Source organism: Pseudopipra pipra, chromosome 1, assembly GCF_036250125.1.
Source record: "Pseudopipra pipra isolate bDixPip1 chromosome 1, bDixPip1.hap1, whole genome shotgun sequence".
Lineage (NCBI taxonomy): Eukaryota > Metazoa > Chordata > Aves > Passeriformes > Pipridae > Pseudopipra > Pseudopipra pipra.
In genome coordinates, this window is record NC_087549.1 from 118,683,849 (window position 1) to 118,708,478 (window position 24,630).

Sequence of the window (24,630 nt, forward strand, 5' to 3'; positions counted from 1 at the left end):
AAGTCCAAAGCCCTAGAACTGTCTCTGGATGGAGACAATTGCAAAGTAACCCCATAAAAATAGCTAGCAAGATATTCTATTACTTGACTTCAAGCTTTTTAGGTAATTACAGAAGAATTTTCTTATTCCTTTTTTTTTCTTTAAAGGATTTTCCTAAAGAGCAGATAAATCAGAACTTTCTGTTGAACAACATGAAGAAAACAGGAAGATAATCTATTGCTTACCAGCTTGTGAATTTACACCTCTAAACCAATCTAGATCAACAGATCTAAACTAGAGTCAATCTATTAAAAACAGTAAAGCTGTATGGCTTTAAACCAGCTGCCGATCTGGTCCCATTGGATGTGGTTTCACTGCAGGACTTAAATCCAATTTAACTGCACATTGCTGCCTCTCTCCTTCCCCTGCCAAAGCATACCTTACTGATATTTCACATGTATTCTGAGCTGATTCAGTTCAGTTCAGTTCACTGCTCTGATAGAAAGCTAACAAAAAACTACAGTTAATTTATTGATGTGACTCACTCTTCAGCTGTGCAATTGCTATAGTTGAGTCAAGGGAAGTACAGGGAGGTGGGGGGCAGGAGGGTGTGTGTTGCGGGGGACAGTCTGCCCTTTGGACAACAACCTTGTTGTTAAGTCAGGTCAAGCAATAAAATCCCCTTTGTTACTCTGTGGTGCATTGTGGGATCTCAAGCCAAATGCAAGTCCCCCAGAACACATCAACTTTCTCTAAACTCTCATTTTCTAAGCAGGGCCTCTGTCAGATCTCTTCATGATCATAAATCTATTTTTTGATTTTTCTTGCTGCGTGATTCATACTTTGTATCTGCCTTTCCACAACACCCTCTAAAACTTCAACAGCCTGTTTATGGATTAACAATAACATCTTCTCTTCTGCCAGAGTATCCTGTAAAAGTGCTTGGTTGTCTGATCTAGTGACTCAGCTATTATCACTTGATTATCAAAACCTAGCCAACTCCCTACCTTGGAGGAATACTAGTCTGGTGTAAACACTCAGTTTTTGGATTCCATAAGTCTGTGCAATCTATGCACCCTTTTCTGATCCCAAGCGTCAAGTGTATGAGTTCACATACCAACCTAGACAACTCATGGGTGATCAAACTGAAGGCTGATCTACTGCCTGTCAAACAAATTCTTCCTTCATGGGCACAGTTCAAACCAAAGCCAGTCCTGCACCACAGCTACCTGTGGAAAAGGTAGCTGGAAAAGCAGTCTGGAGGGTGAGTCCAATTCTAACTATGAGTAGCTAGGAAAGTTGAGCTTAGATGTAAGCTAAAGTTAATTTAAGTTAATGTGATAGAATATCTACTGAGTACCTAAATCCTGTCTGTTGACCTAGAACTATGCCACACTCAGAGTACTTCTCTCTAAAGCACAGTCTCAATTGCGATCAGCAAGTCTGTTCACTTTACCATTGAACATAAGACTCCACAGCAAACTCTTCTTTCCTCGATGCCCTTTGCAGTCCCCTGGTTGCTTATTCATTCTGCCTCAGCTTTTGCAATACTGTGGCTGCTCCTACTCTCTCACTGTTCTGGGTAAGAAGAATTCTACAGAAACAGGCACTTGCATGTAAAATGGGGCAAATGAAAGCAGGAGGCAACCTGAGGTTTAAAAAATACCTACACAAACATGTAAAGGAAAAATACTTTTATTCTACATAAACACACAGTGACACAATGTGAACTACCCTCAGAACTGCCTAGACAGTGCTGTGTGGTGGCTAGCTGGCTGTGTGTTCCTGTATCCGCTCAACTCCTGTTCCTGAGAACGTCTTGGAGTGGAAAGCTGTAAGTAGCATAGTGTCACCTCTCATTCTGCATTATTTCTCTGTGCTACCAAATGATTAATTAGGTCTAATTTTCAGTATCCATCACACTGCTGATTAACACTTCCATTGAGGCCAGTGTAATGTCCTGCAATCACTGTAAAAGAGTTCATTTTCTCTCCGGAAAAAAAGGGCTGTGAGTTCATCAGACCCACTGATTTCAATACCTAGCAGAGATTTGGTCCAGAGGAGTGCAGCCACCAGTATTTTTAGCCCATCCAACCTGAAATAGCAAGGAATATTGCCATGCAAATTCATACAAAACTGGGGCTAGAACTGCAAAATGATTTGACAAATGCTAAATGTTGCAAATATTCCAATACCTAACTTTTAGACACTGTGTTAGAAAGTTACACAGCCTGGCTCATCTTGTTTGCATAGAGAGAATTTGGCACCTCTGAATAGGATTCACAGAAGACAACAAGCTAAGCACAGAACAGCTGAAATAAATGCTGACAGAAAGAAGGATTTGGGCTACACCACTAAAAACATCACGATATTCCACCTGGTCTGGTTCCCTGACTCTTCTGGAGATAAAGAGCTAAGTAAGGTGCAATTACACACTTACTCAGCCCATAAAAATTAGGTACAATTATAAATTCAGTAGCTCAAAGTTAGTTGGCTAGTAAATCCAGGCACCTTCAGGACTGAGAAGCACCTGTGTTCTAAGTTTTAAGAATCTCAGTCTATGTCTCTTTTGAAGTTATTCTCAGTTACATCCACAAACAAGCTCCTGCAGTCTGACCTAATTCAAAGCCCAGAGAAAAAAGTTGGTTCTCAAATCCAGCCACTACTTTATTATTCAATCAAAACTAGGACTTAAAATATATATCATAATATATATATTTTAATAATTTTAATAATTAATAATGTGCACTTGTGGTTTCTTTAGCCAAACTTTTTACAGCATTTGGGTATGTAACCATTTCTTGGAAGATTTTTCTACTGGTAAATATTTCATATATCAGGAAATCTTGAAACTAATTCAATTTTCATCTTTACCACAGTGGTCCCTATCATGTATTCACCATTAAAAATAAAGAGAAGAGAATTCAGTAATATATTAGTAAGATTTAGCCCCAGGTTAAGACACCTGTAAAGTTTTGAAGAGAGCATAGCATTATTGATTTAAGGTGTTCAAATTTAGTGAATCTTAAAAACTTTTTTTTTTTTCCAGAAAAAACTTCTACTTCCAAACACAGCCAATTTCATTAACCTCTTCCTGCGTGACAGTTTGACTTGTCATTTTCACTGATTTCTTATTTACAAGATTTATGTTTTGGTTTCTTATCACAAAGCTGGATACACATATATATAGATATCTATATATGTAAAACAGTGTTATCCTTGATACAGATTAATTTGACATAGTAAATGGAGTTTCCACACTAGTGTAACTTCAGAGTAGAGCTTCATTCCATCTAAAACCTCCATTTTTGTTAGCGTGATGTCACTTCACAATTTTAATAAGTGGTTTCAAACATTTCTACTAAATATGACCAGGCAAATCATAATGAGTTTATACCATTGCTGTGCAAAATCCACTGATTTCAGTCTACATGAGTGAACCTGTGCGGCAGATTTATTTCTCATAATTCAACAATCTCTTTTTGAGTCTGTGAGAAGACAAAATTCAGCTTGAAACTTAGATTTTTCTCAGATCCACTGTAAAACCACGAATTTACAAATGATTCACACAGAAAATGGGCAGTCCTGAGTTGTGAAATTCTAACTGTCTTTGGGTAAAAATTATGTTGAAAATCAGAGACAGAAAAAAAATATAATGAAAAGTTTGCATATACCTTTAGTGGTTTTTCCAGCATGTGTGAAAACCCAATCACTTCAGTTTTGGTTTTCACTACCAAAAAAAAAAAAAAAAGAGCTAATGACATCGTACAATTTCCCTTTAAAGTTGAAGGAAAAGTTTATAATAAATTAACAAACGCTTTTGAAGCTTCCTTCTTTTCTTTCCAGAAGTACATGTCCTATATTATTGTAGCTGGTTTGAATCTGTCCAGAGAAACAACTGCATATTGTTGGTATATTCATACAAGTGTTCTGAAGAAAACTTCAACACAGTAAGTTGCTACCAGCACCAGCTCAACTGCAGCATCACAGTACTAAGATGGTTGTAGGCACGTGAAACCTGAAATACCACCCGATTGTAGAAATTCAGTAGTTACTCACAACCTCACAGTCCAGTTTCATTTGGAAGATTTCACATAACCTCTGTGCCACTTGTCCTCAGGCTCCCTAAGCCACCAAAACTTCCTTGCTTGCTCTAATGGGCTGGTAACCAAATGACAGTTTAGAGATGTGCAGTCCTGCAAGAAGAGGACAGGAGAAGCTCTCTCCAATAACAGATTGCTGAGGTTTAATAAATTAGCCCAATGATCTTAGCAAGCAAATCACAGTCAAACTTCAGAAAAAGGCAACATACTCCTGCCAACCTGACAACGCTGGTGGGGAAAGGAGAGGGAACAAGTTCTTCCTAGGAAGAGAGAAAGCAAGGAATTTGCTTCCTGGTCATTTTGACAAACCAATAGGAACTCTGAAATACAGTCTGCAATATGAGGAGGATGCACATAAACTGCTGTTCAGACTTATGTCAGTTGGTTACACCACCTTACTGGATATACAAAATCTTGTGTCACAGTTTCCCTGTTCCACAAATTCACCTGTTTAAGTACACAGACTCTTCTGTAAATTATCATATTCAAGCAATTTCAGTTCTTTATATTGCTATTATATTGGAAAAAGTAACTGCAAGAGTAGTGAGAAACCTTCTGCTAATATCCACTCTATATTTATTCATGATAATTTTAGAACCATAGCTCTTATGCCACTAAGACCTTTTCATTTAAATAGCTGTTCTCTCTTTAACACTTACTCCTGAATATATTTCTGAAGAATAACCCTATTCTCTCAACCTTTGTTTGTCTAAGCTTAACAACCCATATCATTTAATCACTCTTCGTGAGATTAATTCTCCATTCCTATAAACACACCAGTAATCTTTCTCTGCTTGCGTTTTAGGGTCAGCTTTCATGAACACAACTGACCAAAACTCTACATAAACCGAGAACCTTGTCAGTGCTATGCACAACAAAAGAACATGAAAATGCCTTAGATGATAGTGCATCTTAAAATTGTAATGGACTATACAATTACAACGGACTTTAAAAGTTGCTCTGTATGGCAGAAAAAATAGTATGTTCATATTTCATTTCCTCTATCTTCAACTAAAAAATGCATATTATATTCAAGAACAAAAAAAAATTCTAGTTATTGGTCTCTAAATTCACAGCTTTGCAATCTGTACTATTAAATTTCATCTCATTTCATCACTCACATCAACAAAATAATTCGGTTCTCCTTGCCTGATGGTCTAATCGTTTATTAAGATGATCCTTCCCCATTTTATGTTATACACATGGAGTTTTTACTCCTTTACCTTGTATATCATTAAACAATATAATGGGATCATTATATATTGTTTATATATATATATATAATTATATATTAAACAATATATGGGATCATTCCCAACATGAAAACACTTGTAATAGTCAGTTCATTATTGTTCTGGCAGTTGTCCTGTAAAAAACAGCTACTTTTATCAAGAATCAAGTTCAACCCATTGTCGTTGACTATGAAATCTAATCTAATCTTTGCATAGGACTTGTAAGTATGCATACTAAAAAACTCTTGGTCCAAGGCTTGTAGACTGTCAGCATAAACACTGGCTGTTGTCCAAATTCTGCAAATCTGAAGTACAGAAAACTAATTTTTGCTCTTGTTAGGATATAATTTTTATTGCTCTATCCTCATTTCCTTTCCATATCTTTTGTTCTTGTAGATTGAAATTGTTCAAAACAATCATGCAGCTCTGGAAACTCTTCAGTTTCATAAGGCTTTTGAAATGTATCATTGAATTTTTTACATGTATTATAGAGTAATGAAAAAACTTCATGCCACTGAACTTAATGCTACTCATGGAGAAAGAGATTGGGAAACTTGAAAATCTTAAAACTATCACTTAAGAAGGCAGTACAAAATTTAAGCTCTACTGTACTACAGAGATTTATTTAAAAAAAAAAATCAAATTACAGAATACCTCCTGATCTGCATGGCCTCAGAAGAACCACCAAATGACAAGTATCTAGGAAGGGCAACAGCCTGAACCTGTGACTGAATTTGGAAAGAAAGGCATGGAGAAGAGAAGCAATCTGTTATTATCCTCTTTAGTCATCACCTTTACTGAAAATTGATCAATACTTGATCCAGTCCTTGGTTAGCCTCACCTCCTTCCTTGACACACCACCATCAGTATATGGAAGAACCAGCTCCTCCTGGTTTTTGTTTATATGATTAAAAAACTTCTGCCATTTATTTTTTGCGCTAATTCAGTAAGACTTGAAAATAATTTTATTTGATTTCTATAAAGACTGTTATTTTAAAAATGAACAAACATCGTAAACAGTTTACAAACAGTAAACTATTGGTTCATCCCAATAATTCCACTCTTCCTTCCAGTTTTTCCACTTATCTTTAACAACATCATTGCCCCTTTGAATTAAAATAATTCCATGTCTGATGATGATTTCCAGTATTTAAATTCTCAAGCCCTGAATCCACCTTCTCAACCTATTAACTAGCTTTCCCATGTATCCCAAGCTTGCCTTTCTACAACTCCAAACTTTGGCTTCAGCCTTTATTATTGTAGTAGTTAAGCATCTCATAACCACTGGTAAAATTACTTTTTAAATTTCCCTGTGTCCTCTCTGTAAGAGGAAAATAGTTTCACTCTTTTACAGAAAGACAATAAGGTAAAATTAGTGGTTTGCCTACAGGACCCATGGTTGCAGCAAGACCTAAACCCCATTCCTAAAAGCATCATACATGTGATAATTCTCATTCAAATTTAATGTGAATATGGGACAAAACTGTGCACTGGGCACAACAGCAGTCACCCAAATATGAAATATAAATGCTAACTTATTAAGTTCTTCTTAATTGTACTCCACCCATTAGTTCAAGGTACCTATTTTTTCTTAATTCTCTATGCCTTTTTAACAAATATAATTTTTACCTACTTACATAATCTCAAGCAACTGGAGACTTCAGGGTGTATGCCAAGTGCTTCAAAAAGCACGTATGTTCAAATCAGAACGTGGTGCAAATGAAAGCATGCTGATACAGTTGCTGATGTATTTCTGTTTCTTGCATAATATCAGTGCTTGGGCTCCCCTCAGTTCTTTGGAAGGTATAGTCCCTTGGGGCCATGGAGATAACAACAGCAAACCCAAACCACCTGGAGACAATATTTAGTAGATGATTAACCCAATGGTGAATCAGAATATTTGAAACAGAAACAAGAAAACAGCAGGAAATAACTTGCACTGGGTAATAGGAGTGAAATCCCAGCCCTATCCAAGTTAATGCTTAATGCAGAATTCATTCTTGATATTTATGACCTTTCCTGAATAGTTCTAATGTCATTTTTTTCATTTATGACAAAGTTTGAGATGAGAAAATGATACGGGACAATGCATCAGTTAACAGTCATGTACATACCTGTTTGCTTCTGTGTACTTGGGTTTGTTGGAAATTTATAAAGATTCTTCTTTGTGATAACAGGAATAAGAAACCTGTAGAAACTTACCTCTTCTTCCTTTAATGCTGACTTGAGAGGGTTTTTTTGGTTTTGGGGGTTTTTTTTGTTTTTTTTTTTTCTTGGAATAGTTATGCAAACTGAACAACTGTGGTGGGAGAACAATAAAATTATTCATTGTGGCTTTATTTATTGCAAAAGCACCAAACAAGAGACCAATGTCAATCAAGTCTTAATATCTGTTGATAGGAGAATAAATCAGGAGAAGCTTGCAGCAGTCAAACTCCGAGGCTGTTCCCCTGGTGTGGACAGAGAGCATGCTCAGTGGAATTCACTTGGCTTCATCAGAGCTGGCAATCTTCCATAGCAGCGTCAGGGAGTCATTTGAATCCAGGTTTCTGCTACTTGAGCTGAGATGGGATGGAAGGTCAGTCTGAGTGGGCTTACGAATCATGGCTAAATAGTCTCAATGAGTCCCAGCTTTTAAGAGCCTTCATGAACAACTCCCACGGAGCTGCAGACTCCACTGAGAAGGGCCCCAGATAATTTTTGATTTGTGGGTTTGCAATATTTCCTTATCTGTATTTGATCTTATTCACACTAGCAAAGTTATGTGTTTCAAGGAGACAGGAGATGTGGGGGGGAGGGGGTCACGTCTTTGAAATTTTTTGGAAAAGACAAAAATAGAACATCCATAGGAAGAGTTCTATAAGGGGGAGGAGAGCAAGAGGAAGCAACATGGGAACTTTTAGTATTTTCTGTTATCATCTTGATGATATGGGCTTTGTCAAGCCTGAAGTCAAGAATCCACTAGGCTCCCTCTGAGCACAGTCTTAAATTGAAGCACAATTGTGCTTCACTGTAAAGTCACTGGGACTACTCATGATGATCCACATAAATTAGGCATACGTCTAAATGCAATGCAGGACTATGAAAATTCCATTTAGAAAATACCAGGAGGTTTTGGAGGATGTTAATAAGTGAAATCTTTGCGCTTTTAAAAACAATTTTTATTTTATTTTTTTAATGAAGTCACTGTGCTACTTTTGTAACATTATAAAGCCTTCTGGACTGGTGGTCTCAGGCAAAACACTGGGGGAAAAAAGTCCTTCAAGGCAGCAGCATACCAGATAATGTCAAATTAAAAATAAACAAACAAAAACCTCTAGTAACAAAAAAAACCCAAACAAACCAAAACAAAAAAAAAAAAGAAAAAAAAAGAAAACCCCATAGCAAACAAAACCACATTTCTCCCCATTTCAAGGAAGAATTTATTTCTTTTTTTTTTCACTGAAACTATTAAATAAATATGTTGTATTTTACAAGTGTGCTTGCTGCAAAAAGTGCAATCTATTTGTACAGCAGAGAGAATGAAGGACTTACTGCTTAAAGGCACAAAAAGGGTGTGTAATAGGATTCTGGCATCTTCCCAGACAGCTTGCAGACAAATTCAGAGACGAACAGAGAAGTATCCTTTTTGAAGTATATTTGGCCAAGGTCTCATTCACAAACAGATAAAACCAACACATTTCTGCATGATAAGGGTCAACAGAATAGCGTATTAGTTTGAGAAGAGAACCCATCTGCAATTTTCTTATATAAAAATATACGAGGACACAACAGGAAAGCTGTCAGCATGACAGTTGGAGGATTCTGCCAAGGAGCCAGATGCTAGTGTCAGAAGAACATGTTCCACAGCTTGGCATCTGGGTTCTCTCATTGCCCTCCAAGAAGGAAGAAAAGGAGGAGTGATAAGATATGCCTAAATGAATAAAACTACAAGCAATTCCACCACCACCCCCAACATGCTCAAATCACTACTTCTTTTAGAAAATCCTCAGCTACATGTTCTCCTACATCTTTTAAATTAAAATGGAAGGTGATAAATTTAACCCACTTGTGTTTTAAAATGTTGAAAAAGCACTTGCAATTCTGAATACATAAGTCTCACATGATTTTAACTGCTCATGTGTGTAGCTGTGCAATTTATTTTATTCTTTTTTGTTAGTTTTCCACAATTTTGCTACAGAATATATTTCAAGCTCAATTTTTATGCCATGTCCTTCTCAGGGCAGAGAGGATATAACATTACACTTATGATTTACAGCTAAGAATAATTAGAGTTTTATTCTTTCTCTGAATAGTTACTTACTGAGAAAAGCTCAGAAATATCTAGCGCAAAATGCTAAGGGTCAGTTTAAAACCCAAAAAGTTGATGAAGCACCGTAGGGAATCACTTCATTATGTGTGTAGGGAAGAAAAGACTCTTAAGATAGCTTTGAGAAAGCCCTAGTTGCTGCACAGCCCCTTGGAGTAGCAAGGCTAAGGCTGTTTTCATAGTCCAGATCCTTTAGTCACATCCCCTTGCTACGGGCAATTAAGTAAGCCTTAGCTTTGTATCCATGTTCCTTCCCTGAGTCTATCCCCATGATGCCTGAAAGTGCCAGCTTTGACTTGACAGGTGCTGCTGGATATCTACCTTTATCTTCTGTTGACCAACTCTGACTGGGGAGGATGGAGTGGTCTCCTCCATTAAGTTGGTTGGATTACATATGTAAAGATTCAAAAATTAAGACCAAACTCCTGATGTTTCTGGGATCTCTGTGCAAAGAGACCAGAAAACAGGGATCATGTACTTTCACCTGTCTTGCAAAATAAACTGGCTGCTCTCCTCTGAGCTGACAGGAGCTTTCGAGGTTAGATATTTCAGAACTGCAAGCGACATTTGCCTCCATACCTTACTCTGGATAGACATGTAGTAGCCACATAGTACTAATATTCTAGAAGGCATGGGACTGTTTCCACCTAGAAGTATTCCTAATTGAGACAAAAAAGCAGATGATTGATCTCCCTCTGCACTTATTTAAATGCACTTTAAGACACCTTCAACAGCAGTCCATCCCCAGAATCTTGAGGCAGAGGGAATGAGGCAGAAGTACTATAATTTACAAGTTTATTCCCTCTCCATGTAATAATGTCTTGCTTAGTTGCTGGTATTTGTTCACAAAAGCAATGATTGAGCCCTTTCAGGTATTCTTCCTTCTTCTATTTCAACACAACACCTGCAAAAATGATGAGGGGAAATACTTTTTCAAGTAACAGAGGAGAACTCAGAAAATTGTATTGCAAGCTCCATACCAAGTTGTCTTGTTATTAACAAACTGCCAGAAGAATCTGTTACAATTCACTGTAGGAACAGAAGGAGAAGGAAAGGAAACTATCACAGTTACTGTAATACCTACTCTTTGGATCCATGATAAAATATGCACTTAGGATAAAAACTTATGTTGTTTGACCCCCAAATTAAAAAAGTGCTATCCATACAAACATAGAAAAAGAAGTCTTTAAAATCAAAACCTATCTCTGAAAAGTGAATCTCTGTATTTATTCAGGAACAAATTTGCTCAGTTCAGAAATTGAAAGATGATTTTAGTCACTATCTTTAACCGTCTTTACTTTTAGTCGCTATCTATACTTTAAAATCCATTTTGTATCTGAAAATCAAACTGTTCTTGCTGCCTCTTCCATCAGCACTGGCAATCAATCGTTCTTAGAACCACTCCAGCAATGGAATGTGGGACATGTGGAGAAAGACAGCTCAGCTCATTCTTCTATGACTGTCACTGCTTCCACAGAGCTCACAGCGCTTGATTTTAACAATAATGTTAAAATGGTGCAAAGGTATATACAGGAAAAAGATGAGGAACAAGTCCATTTCTGTAATAAAACTTTCCTATTTTAATTTAATTTTCTGTTCCAAATTTTGGATAAATTATGCTCTTAGTCTTACTGATGGGATATAGAGCTGAGTTAAACTCATCCCTAGAGAAATTATGTTTCCTAATCTCCTAAGTCACTCTAAAGAAAAAAATATGGAAAATTCAGATCAGCCACTGCTGACCCCAAAATTAACCTTTTCCTGCTGAAAGCAGAAATAAATCTGATCAAAAAAGGAGGCAAATCTTGGTCACTCATTGCTTCCATTGTCATGTTTGACAGAACAGGATATATTAAAAAATGTTATCAAGTCCATTTTTTATTTTAATATCCTTTTTCATTTTATGAAATGAAAAAAAATCTGACCTTGTCAAGCCAAGGCTGTTTAATTCTATTTTAGTTTACTGCTAAGACAGGAAAAATGCTGATCTTGACACCTCTTGGAAAGACATCAATAAGAAGTCAAGATCCCTCCACTTTTATTATTCCATGACCACTAGAACAACCTTGTGAAAGAAAACATTTTCACTCAGAATATGCAGTAGAAAGATGTGTGTAAGTGACAAAACAGCAAGAGGCTGAAAATGCACAAGAAGTGGTGTTAGGCTGATGAGTTTGAGGACATTTGCCATTATAAGATTCATCTGACATGGAGAACTCCATGTGACCTGAAACATTAACAAAAGCAGAACAAAGCAGGAATAGGATGACTTAGAGGAAGTTAATAATCAGATATAGTTTTGTTTTCAACAAGGTATTAGGTCAACATTTCTTGATTTCCAGTTATATCATTCTAAAAACTTCTCCCCAAAATCCCTAGGAAAAAAATCTTACCTGTGGCCTGAGCAGAACTCCAAAGGACTGTGTAAGTATCGTGGTGGCGCTGGTGGACATAAAACACTGCTCTGGGGAGCCAGGGGAGCTGGACTATGGACTCCGAGTACACTCTAGGGCCCAGGCAAGAGGTCTGATTGCAGGGTAAAGTAACATTTGCAGACTATGAATATGCTCTACCCAGTCCAAACCCCGTGAAGGAAAAGGTCCTGAGATAACAAGTGCTGTCCATAAAGGGCTACAGTATCCCTAAGCTGGGATACTTTGCATTCTGAGGTCTGATCCAGGAATGACAGCATTCTGAAGCAGCCTAAAATGATGGGGTTTTTTAAAGACCTGTAGTGCTAAAACAAAAGTCGGAAGTACTGAAAATCTTATAGGGCTCCCAAACCAGTAGTGCCAAAGAGTTCTGTTGACACACATCAAAGTTGGTAGCAGCACACCACCCAGGCTTTTTTATTGGGCTTCACTCAAATTTCAAAATCTTCCCAAGGTTTGTCCATGACATCCATGATTTATTTGTTTCTACCTGCAGCAGCATTGTATATTTTATGTTATACGTTATGGGGAAATCCATTCAAAAGGAAAACTTTTAAATTCCAGTGCTGAGTTTCTTTGTTTCAGATTGCCAAGAAATAAGCAAGTAGGAAAGGGAGTTATGAGTGCTGTGCCTGCTTCATGCTTTTTATGCCACTTTGATTCATGAGAGGCAAACTTCATTGTATGTTTAAAGTCTGTAAAGATATATATTATTAACAAAACCAGGATTTTTACAATCAGTGAACATTTGTTTGGTTTCCCCCTCGCCTCCTCCCTCCCCACCCGACCCCCCAGCCATCACACACAATTTTAGGAGAATATTTTGTTGGCTATAATTAAACTATGTGTGTTAATTAGGATTAGATTTTAAATTCACTGCTTGGGAAGTAGAAAAAATACAGGATCTGAATGAGCCCAAATTGAGATGACACTTGAATTTTCACAGATGTTTCCATAATCCTAATTTCAAATTGATTGTACTTCCTGAACAGTGAGAAGCCATTTTCAGTTATTTATTCAGATATGAACTACTTTTTTTCAGTGGGTAGAAAATATCCAGTCCCATAGTTAACTCCTGAAAATAAATGGATACCAAAGAAGATTTTGACTTGCAATAACTAAGTGGTTCCACAAAACCAAAATACCAATGTCAGAAGGAAGACATCTCTAAAGATATCCAAAATCTCTGGTTCATAAAGATTACTACTGTTGCTGTTGGAGGACACAGGAGGTTGGTCCACCATGACACTATGTGCCACCATATATTTACACTCCTGTGCTTACAATGGAGATCTGTAGAATCTATCATACAAAGCCAAAGCAACCTGCCTCTGCACCAGGAAAGCCTAAATTATTCATCATGAAATCAAGTAGAGCCTGAGGGCTACTTTGATGTAATGGCAGCTGGCAACGGCCCCAAGGGACTAAAATAGCAGCCATTAACCCATGTGCTCAGTTGATATTTTCCCTTCTCTTTTATCACAGTCTCTAAACCAGTGTCAAAGAGAGTTGGCATCTCATTCTCTACAGGCATGATCTCCTCTTGCCTAGCAGCTGATGGAGTCTACTGGAGGAATGATATGGCACAAGAACAGCATGAACAAATTCAGCACAATAACTTCATTCATAACAGTTCTATTAGCTGGGTAACATTGGACCCAGATTTACAAACTGGCTGCAGAAAGGGGCTTATCACTATTATTAATGTATGTCCTTCTGGTCTGGCCAAGCCTTAGAATTCTTGCTGAAGGAATTCCTGCAATTTAGAGCCCAATCCAACCTGGTTTGGGAATAGTCCTAAATGATGTAACCCATACTTTGTTCCTAGCCACATCTGTGGTACAGAATGTTCCAAAAACATCAGAAAGGATATGTCTGAGCAAGTTATTCATTTTCTTTCTAAAAATTTCTAAAAGAATTAATAACTTTTAGCAGTGAGTTGGGCTGGGCTTGTGCAGACAGTTTTTGTACAAGCTTTGCTGGGCTAGTGATCTGTAATATAAAACCAAGTAAGTGAAAATTAATCTCTCTTTTCACTAAAAAAAAAAATCTATTCCTTTTTTCATGTTGAAATCTTTATTCCAATCTTTTTCTCCCACTTCATCATCAATTATCCAGCAATGCTAGATCAAATGTGAGTGAATTCCATCAACTTGTGAATAAGGAACATGATATGAGAATAGCATGACTTTGACTGTCACAACTACTTATTCTTACATGTGGCATATTTGTTTTCATACTACAACATGAGCTTCTTTTTTTTTGAAATTTAGGTCATGCTCCATCATTGGCTCTTGTCAGAGATTCCCTAGTCTATGTTTATGTACCCTCAGTGTAAAATCAGAATGGCATTACTTAAATTTGTAAAAAAATCTATGGTACCTTTGTGCAGCATGGAGCCTTGGAACCACATTCTACAAATAACATGCTGCACAAAAGTATCAACTATTGTCAAGAAGAAAGGACAGAAGGAAAATCTTGTTTGGATCAGTTGGCCCTTGAGGCAACTATTTACTTCAGAAGCAAAATCAAGGAGACCTAGTATGAGTCACAGATCAATACTGTCTTTGGATTTGCATTTGTAGAGCCAAGCATATTAAGTCAGTTGCATCCATACTGCCTTCAAGGCAAACCAGCCCTAAATCTGTACCTGAATTGCTTGGGGAGCTTCTGCCTCTCTCCTGTCTCAGACTGGGAGGCAAAAGTAGATGCTGGGAACAGACAGAGAATTCAGCATCAAGTATGAATCTGAACTTCAGCCCAACTGCATCCCTACCTGTAGTAGGGCTCCAAATCAGGGCCCTGTAAAGTAGGCATACACTTAGTACTAACAAGTAGCTGCCATAAAAAATAACATGGATTTGTTTTTCACAATCTCATAGCTTCTTCTTATCATTAAGAACATGAACAGCTCTTCCCAGTTTGCCTAGGAGCAATTATTCAATCTAGAATAATGAAGACAAGAAACTCTTTAGCAAATGCCATCATGCACTGTTCACCACCATCAGCAAAAATGGCACCTTTGACTCCCATACAATTGATTGAAGTTTAAGTCCATAAAAGCTGCCCTCACATCATGTTTAGTGTTACTTATTTCATTAAATGTCAGATTAACTGGTAATTAGTTCAATAGAATTACTAAATATTATTACTTCATATAAAATGGTCCATAACCTTTCTGCACATCAAAGTATGTGATTTACACCAAAATCATTACATGTCAGTGCTTCTGTGCATCAGTATAAAATCAAGATGCCATACAGTGTATTCAGTTAAAATGAAGTCCCTTCCTTGATTCCTCCTCTTCAGTTTTTCTGTGTATGCACTTCAATATTTCTGAGAATTTTAGGCTAACCGTATCTGTGGTCTGAACATTGCCTAAAATAGACATCTTCAGATGCAGTTCTAGCAGTGCAAACAGTAATAACAACAAACTACCTTTCAGTGATCTTATGATTGTAAATCTAAAGGCTCTATCCTGCCTTACACAGCCAATCTCTATTGACTACAGTGAGAGTCACATGAAACCAAGGTCAGAATCTGGCCTACAGTTAAGGAAGTAGTGACAGCAAACTGTTTCCACTGAAAAGTCAAAACAAGTTTATCAACTAAACAAAGTGGATTTCCTGAAAATGACAACAGGTATAGGTGTAATTTCAAGACTAACTTGAGGGTTTCATCAGTCCTCTTTTTTTTCTCTGTCTTTTGAGAAACAACTCATTTTATCAGAAACTGCATGTATGTGCTTGTACGTGTGAACACAGAGTCACTACAAAAATGAAGTGGTTACCAATCTGAGGTTTTTCTCTTTTGCTTCCTGGCTGTGTAAGCCTTTTTTTTTTCTTTTATTACTGTAATTATAAAATTATGGGAGGGAGTGGTATGTTGACCATCACATGCAGGATTTTTACCACAAAACTTTACCAGTAGCTTTTCATGTACGTGAGTGGATATAGTTATAAATACTCAGTAAACACAGGGATGCACAGATTATAGTGCTGTGGTGTATCTGTATGTCTTTGTATGCACACACACACAGATACTGGTACAGCTGTGGTAACTGCAAATAGTCCAATGTAGTTGTACAGCTATTTGTGGTAGGTTGTATTCAGCAGTATTCCATAAACACCTGGCAAAAGCAAAGAAAAATACAAATTTTTACATACATGGGTCTGTTAGTGGCTTTATCAGAAAATGCAATCTAGTGTTTGACAGGTAAAGGCTGTAAATACTGTAAAACTGCAAAACTTTATAAAGCATTTTTAAATCTTTCAGTAAAAGATGGTCTATACTGTGAAGCATTGGTACGACTTCTAACCTCTTCATTTACTGAACCACCTCTGAGGTTCAAAAATACTCAATCCATGTCTTAAATGACAAGTTCATATCTGTTATTACTTAACAGCAGAGTAAAATGTATACTTACACTGTAGATTAATCTAATAGATTGATACTTCAAAGGAAGGTTTTTGGTTGGTCTGTCATGTCTATGTCTGCCTGACAAACAGTTCCAGGAAGGTTATTTGTATTTCAGACATCTTACTGAGAAGTTTTTCTTGGTGTCATAACTTTCTTCTTTTAGTAAAAGTAGATTTTTTTCCTAAAATTAACAAATCAGAAAGTTACCAACTTTCTGGAAACTGCAGTTGAAAATAATAAATCCACAAAAAGAAAAACAGTAGTTTAATTCGAAAAAAAAAAAAGTCTGGTTTCACAGAAAAGGGAGATTTGGCAGATACTGCCCTTTTGAAGCCAAGGTAAAGTCACAGTCTAACACCTGACCTAAATACCTTGTTTACATATTAAACAAGTGTCTTGGAGGAACAAGTCTCATGACACCTTGCATAATTTCACAGACAGTGACATAATGGAAGAAACTCAACTCGAATTCTTATCATTGGCTTCCTGGAGCACAAGCAAAACCACTTTTCAATTGCCAGCTCTGCTCCCTCTCCTATCCAGCCTCTGCCCCCAGCCCTTCCTTCCTCATCCACCTCCCTGTCTAAGAAAGCTGAAAAGCTTCTGCTCTCTAAGGTTGCTGGATAAACAAAGATAACTTAAGTTTTATCCCTCCGACTACGTGGCAGAACTACTCTGTCAAATCTGCTCTTTGGTTTTATCATGGAAAATCAGAGAGTGCTGAAATTTTGTATCTCCTTTTCTCTAAAGTCAGACTACGCACAAGCGTTGTAGGGTATGTGTTCATGTTTGTCAGGTGGCATCCTCTCATATTCAGAGTCCTCTTCACTTGTTGGTCACAGCATTGTGGGGTAATAGTTAATAAGTATGCCCCATGCACTTCTGGTTGCCTGTCTTCGGAAAGCTGAAGTCAGATTCCTTAAGTTAATCATGGCTTCCTGGAAAAACGTAGCATTAATTTTAAATTCAAATTATTGAAATGTACAACTAGTAATACATATTTCCTAATTAATAAATACTCTGTGCATGATGCATTAGTAATGCTATTAAATATTTATCTATAGATGGAGATACTGTGAATTATAATAAACTGTAAAGGGGTTCTATTAGCTCTTTTTAAAGATAAATAAAACTGAAATTGTGATCAATATAATGAATACATGATGTTAAAATTCCTCTTGCCTCACAAAACCATATCTGTTTATGTGTTTTATGAAAAAAAATCTCATAAAAATGTTAGCAATATTTAAAAACAAAATACGTTAAATAAAAATAAAATCTACTATGGAAAGTAAATTTAAATATTTAATGATATAATTAAGTCTTATTAATGTAACGTTCTTTATTTTTCTAGATTAAAAATTCACAAGAATTGTCATCCTCTTTCATCTTAATCAGATGGTATGTTTGTCATAATTATTTGTTATGTATTTTCATTAAGATTTGATGAATATTAACTTTGCAAAATAGAACAATCTTGTTCTTGAACAAATCAGCTGGAGCAATGTAAGGCCAAGTACCCGTACCCTATGCCTCTGCTGCAGAACCACTGAGAAGGCAGCAGAGCGACAGCAGGATTTTCATCGGCTTCGAGGACTTTTCCATCCAGTCCAAGGCCAGGTGGTCCTTCATGCATGAAGACGGGTATGCTAAGTTTGGGCTCTCATGTCTGATTTGCATTTCTGGTCATCTGGGTCAGACTTTCAGCTATGGAAAACCGATGCAACTTCATAATTATCTCAGTTCAGAGAGGGTGAAACTCCACAAAGTGTCTCCTCTGTCATCCTCTCCTGTTGCTGCCTCTCCCTTTGAGCCTCTTCAGAGCCCAGCTCACCATCAAGCCTCTAGTTACAGCTCCAACAAGCGCAGAGCAGGTTTGGAGGAAGCTACGTGAGAACTTCAAAAATGCTTAAGGCCTAACTTGCCCCTGCTTTCCAAGTCTGCTAAGCATTACTCCTCTGGAAAATGATTACATACAGGTAGCACCCAGCCCTTAGCTGGGCACACCGCCCGTACAGTAGTCGGGATGCCCACAGTCAGTAGAGGCAGTGAAAAATGAGATCCTCCCTCCTGAGGCCTCTATTTATCTTCTGGGTCTCCTGTCTTACACCATTCACATCATTGGGACCACATGTCCAGTAACACACAACTCAACATAGGAAGTGAATTGGTGGCCTTTTATGTTATTTCAATATGTTATTTTAAGATAGTTCTGGAATATTTACAGATCTGCACACGAGCTTGTTACTTACTTTAGCAAAGCCACGGTAATATCACCCCATGACTGTTAACATGCATCTCTAACACAACATAAAAACACTTTGAGATGAATAAAGAGAAAGATAAAATATTATTAAAGACTGGGAATATAGACAGCAAGTCCTACATTCCACCAATACTGTATACACAAAACTGTGGCATCAGATAATTTTTAAAGACTTGATTTTGTCTCCTTTTTAATTATGAAGAATAAAATAAAATTGAGTGACTGAAAGGAATAAATAGATAACGAAGTATCAGGAATTTTTTATGTAGAAGCTCCTTATTAAAATTACTGTTTCCTTCAACAGCTTAATTTAATTTCTCTTCAGCAGGTTTTTACTTGTTCTGCTCCTACTAATGTACAGGTATCAGATGTGTTAATATGACACCTCATGGTCACACCCTGAGGTTGAAGAACCACTTTAACCTCTTCATTGCCCTGTGGACACAGCTTGCATCTCCTCCCATGGGGCCGCTCGCCCTGACCTACGGAGGTGTGACTTGCTGTAAAAGGATGCATCAGCTGTAAGGAGGCATCAGGGTTTATCTGTCCTCTTTACCCTCTGCACCACTCCTTCAGATACTTCTTCACTGCTCTGACTGCCGCTCAAGCAAGGGAGGTGATCACAGGCCAAAACTAAAGCATGACTTTATTATCTGCTGCCATTAATTTATGTGTTGTCCATTGAAGTTAATGGAGATTAGATATTGCACAAGAACCTGTTTAAGACAGAGAAAATGCTCATTTCCCCTGCAACAAATCTCTCTCCAATAGGCACATTAACTATGAAAGTATTCATAATATTTTCTTGAACTCACTAAGTACAGAAATTATCTATATCCTAGAGAAAGAGCCAATTAGCTGAGGTCTTGTTTTATAGTATGATTAGGGCTGGAAACAAGTTTTATCTGACAAGTTGAAAAACACAGAGGCAGAGGCAATAAGGAGTCAGAGGTATGACGGGAGTCACAGAGGGAACAGCTACTAGAAAGCACAGGCAAGGGGTGAACAGCAGTCAGGAAGCAGGTCGGGGACAGGATCAGAGGCAGGGGAGCTAGGGAGGAGAGGGATGCTTGTGTAAATTTTTCAAATTATCCACACAAACTCACACTGTAGCTGAGTCACAGGACAAAGGGAAGCTATGATTTCCAGGTAAACTTTCGAAGAAAACAGTAATACTCTTGTTATCTGAATAGTCACTTTATGATAAAAATATCTTCACTAGCCACACTCCAGTGGCCAGTTATAAAATTTGCATACTATATAGGCATCTGTGAGCAGAGACAATAAACTGCCTGGCTTTGTTTCCCTTTACATTCATTTGGAGACATCTTTCCACTGTCTACTGTTTAGAGCAAGCAGGTAAGGGTCGAGGGACTAGAAATCAACTTCCAGTTTGAGCTACTGGCTCACTATGTGACCTGGAGCAATAAAAGAGGGTGGCAAAATCCCCTCACTTCCCCAGCATTACCTTTTCGTGCCTCTGTGCCTCTTGTTGTTTAATGGGAACAGAAAGCATTTGGTGGGATGCTCTCAGATCAAGAAGCAAAATATGCTTGAACTATGCAAGGTTAATTGTCTTTCTGTCTATTATATGTAGGTGCAACAACTCCATGGGCAGCTTTGAGCATTTTCTGCAATTAGATTCAGAAACAGTCTTTTGACTCAGTAGACCTCTGAAGGTAAAAGCTGGTAATTTCATGTGGACAGAGCATGCATCTGCCAAGGGTGGGACCACAGATCTCTCTGTAGTTGTTGAATTTCAGCAGTATTTGCCTTTTCCATTTCACTTTCCCTTTGAAAATTTGGAGGTTTTATTAACATAAAAAAGCCTGAGGAAATTTTGTGGGCTGTATTTTAGGGAGAATTCTGACACAAGATATGGATCTTTTCCAGCAGTTAACGCCTTCTCAGAGTCTGTTGAGACAGCTGAACAAAAGAGGCAAACCTCACAATGGCTAAATCCCTTACAATCACTTTAACCCAAAACTAAAATAGTAAAACAGATCTATAGGCAACTAAATGCTTGTGATCCTGTGGACTTCAGTTAAGGAGTCCTTGCATTTTAATCAAACCTTTACTCTCAGGCAAACATGTCAAATCCCCAATGTATTGCTTTAAGTCTTCAGTAGAATTGGTGGAAGGGACTTTTTTATGCTCCAATCAGCTACAAAGACAGTGGAAGAATGAGCTGTGGAGCACAATCACACTGAGCATCCATTCCTTGACTTTCCTGCTCTGAAGACATAAGGGATAGAGGGAGAGAAGAAGACAGCCTATTTTTTTCAGGGATATAAGCTTTTTCTTATACTTACTTTGTTGATTTAACCTTCCCGTTCTGAAACAAACATAGCCTGGAACTGTAAGTCATCCCGTATTTAGAGCAAATCTGGTGCTGCCTCTGAAGATTTACCATGAAATTTTGTTTATAAGGAAGAGATTTTAAGGGTTTGTAAGGGGAGATTAGGAAGAGACCTCTCCGTTTTTTCTTCCTCCTAGTGCACCAATTGTGTAAAGAGCATTTACATTTTCCTTTGGCTTTCATCCTTAAAAGAAAACTAAAAAATAAGGCAGAAATTAGGCTGGCTATTCCTACGGGCTGTTTAGCAATACTGTCCAGTAGCAGAAGAGGAATACACCACACCTTCCATTTTCACAGTGTAAGTGGGAACACCGAGGAAATGTCTCCTGGAGGTTTTTTAGTATTGCAGCTCCAGTGTACCTCCAACAAGGCAACAAGATACAATCTAATCTACAGTGAACGATCAGTGAGGTAATTAAAGAAAAAGACTAAAAGAGAGTAACACAAGTATATTCCCAGGCTTTTGATGTTGTCTTTGGTGGGTATTATTCTCCCTTTGACACCTCTTAGATTCCCCATTAACAATAAAAGAAGCCATGCCCATCCACTAGTTACTAATAAAGTCCATTACATGATTATATTTCAGAGATAAATGTTATTGATTAAAGGTACGGAAGAAACAATAATCACATTTTAGCTGAATCGTTTTCCACTTCATCTGTAATTTTATTATCACTTCACCAAAAGGCAACAAAGATGCTTAAGTTAATGAAAAGCTTAAGGTGTATCAAGCAAATTAATAAGAAAGAGAATTCCAAGGAGAACAATGCCTTTATTGAGGTGCAAAATGGCAGAGTCACAAAATTACTTAATTGCTACAGCCAGCTCAGTTTCCAGTGTCAGTAGCAGTGAAGGAGTTAATACTTGGGTGTTAATCAGACAGAGAATTTCTTTGTGACATAAAGTGCTTGTAGATAAGCAGTAATATGCCTTGTTTTACAGGTTTTCTGTAGCTGGGTCAGGGTCCCTTGCTGCACAGCATATATTGAGAAAGACAGATACACAGAACAGAGGTAATAGCTTTCCATGTCACAGCAATATAAACTAGACAGTTTTTATAAACTGGAAACATGGCTTTAATAGTAGTTCTATACAAGAAATATCTCTGTGAAAATAGTAATATAGATGGGAATTTTTTTTCCTCGTCCTAACCAGAGGTAAAAAGGAAAGCCAAGTAACCCACATAAATCTATTCTCAAGCCTCACGGGAAACCCCATAGGTGAATTATGAGTCATAATAAGAATTATTTGTTGTACTACTGTATGCAATCAATCAGCAATTCAGACGTAGAAGATTTTTACCCTCTGTCTCTATCAGATAAACCCTATAACCCTTTCAGAGGACTTTAAACCAGATGTAAATTGATGTGAAGCATGAGCAACTCCCAATACAGTCACATTCAGAGTGACACTTCCCCTCCTTCGGGGGTTCTCAAACTTCTTTCATTCAGAATATCAAAGCTACCAAAACAGAATATATGAAAAAAAAAAAAGGCTTATCTTCAGATGCTCCCTCCCAGCTGCACAGTCTGATGGTTCCTGGACAGGTGGAAAATCCTGACAGAGGAATGAGAAGAATCTGGGGGCTTATGAGAGATGTGATGTCCTAGAAAACAGTGGATGGCAAAGTTTTTCAAGGAAGTGCTGCTGAGAAGAGAAGATGCTGGCAACATATGCGTGTACTTATCTCTCCTGAAGCCACACAGGCTTTCAAATGAAACATGAAGTGGAGGAAATATTGTACAGAGTGAATAGTGGAGTAAGAGTGAAAATGCAGAAATCATAAGGAAATTCTCACTTTTTCCTCTTTCTCTTGCTTGTTACAGAGTGTCACAGATACTAACAGTCAAATATTATAGATGTTTTTATGCAATGCTCCAGAACACCAAAGTTGAGACTCTGTAACTCCTCATCAAGGACAGCATATTAGACAACAGCATCTCTGCTACTACACATCAATTTATATTTTCCCTCTGAAAACCCCAGCCCAACATTTGTCATGATCTTCTACAGCACAGAGGAAGACACGGAATACACTGAAAAAGCAAGAGATTCCATGAACGACAAAAGCCATTAGGTTAGGTTCTTTATGGGTTTGGTTTTGAGATTATCTAAACAAAAAGTGTCCTAAACAGAGGGAGTAATAAGACTGGTATCCAGGCTCTGATTCATACTATTGAGATCTCTGCATTTTGGGTAAATGTGTGTGAAAAGTGTAAAAGGACTCTGGACCACAGACACAATATCCTCCACATATCACCCAGAGAAGCCCAGCTAACCACAGCAGCAATCTCATGAAGAACCCTCCCCAGTTCATCCCCAAGGGCAACTTCATAGCCCACAAATTCCACAACCGTCTGATCACATTTACATTTTTCCAGCTTGGCAAACAGGTTATTATGGTGGAGGCATTTGAGGACAAGTTGAACATGCCAACTGTGTTGTTTCTGGGTTCCCAAAATAAATGTGGGTGTCATCCAGACATGCTGCTACATCCTAGTCTAACATCTTCCTCTCAAAGTTGTAAATAAAATGCTGGAATGTTGCTAGAGCATTAGAATGGCAAGGAACAGGACAGGATTTACCAGTACCAACTGCAGAAAGTGTTGTGCTCTCAGCGCCCTGTCAGATGAGTTTATGCTCCCTGAAAAGGCATGTTTGTTCAAGAGCTTTAAATAGCTAATTAATAATATGCAGAGGCTATTAACTCTCAACTGTAGTTAAAGCAGGGCTCAGTCACCTACAATAAGTTTCAAGAGGCCAGAACTTTATTTGACAAAGTCATGGTCATCCACTTAAGGCATCAAAATGGGAATTCCTTGGCAATCCTTTAAATGAGGTAGTCCCATGTACCCCCACCTTCTGGTTCAGATAGTAAATATCTTCTAGAGCCAAATAAATCACTGCTTCAGATCAGAGGTTAACAGGTGGAGCATGGTATCTGCACTCTCCTATTATACGTATCAGAAAGACTTTAGTATTTCACAGACAGTTAGTCTCGTCAGCTTGTGGCTCCAGTGTCAGGCACCAGCAATTACATAAAACTTCCAGTTTGTTGTGTCCTATTATGAGGGAATCCAAGTCTCTCAAATACAATAATCAAAAGAAATGCAACAGCAATATTCTGAACTGAATCAGATTCTGTGGAAAGAGCTGTGGATGAACCCAGAATTGCTGGGCATGATGGGGCAATATGCAGAATGTATCAATTCAAACAGAAGTGATTTACTATGGCTTTGAATAGTGAATCATGAAACACAGGTCTTAACACTAATAGGCATTAGCAGAATAGACAGCTATCAGTTGACTCTAGTATCACACTTTAACTGAGAACAAAACGGTTTATGCTGTCTTAGAAATCCAGAATTCAATCTATATTCAAAAAATTCCTGGATATCCTTTATTGGATGCCGAGGAAAAAAGAAGGGCAAAGGATAAGGAAAAGACTGAAGTACTTAATGCCTTCTTTGTCTCAGTTTTTAACCGTAAGACCAGTTGTTCTCTGGGTTCCTCACCCCCACTGAACTGGAA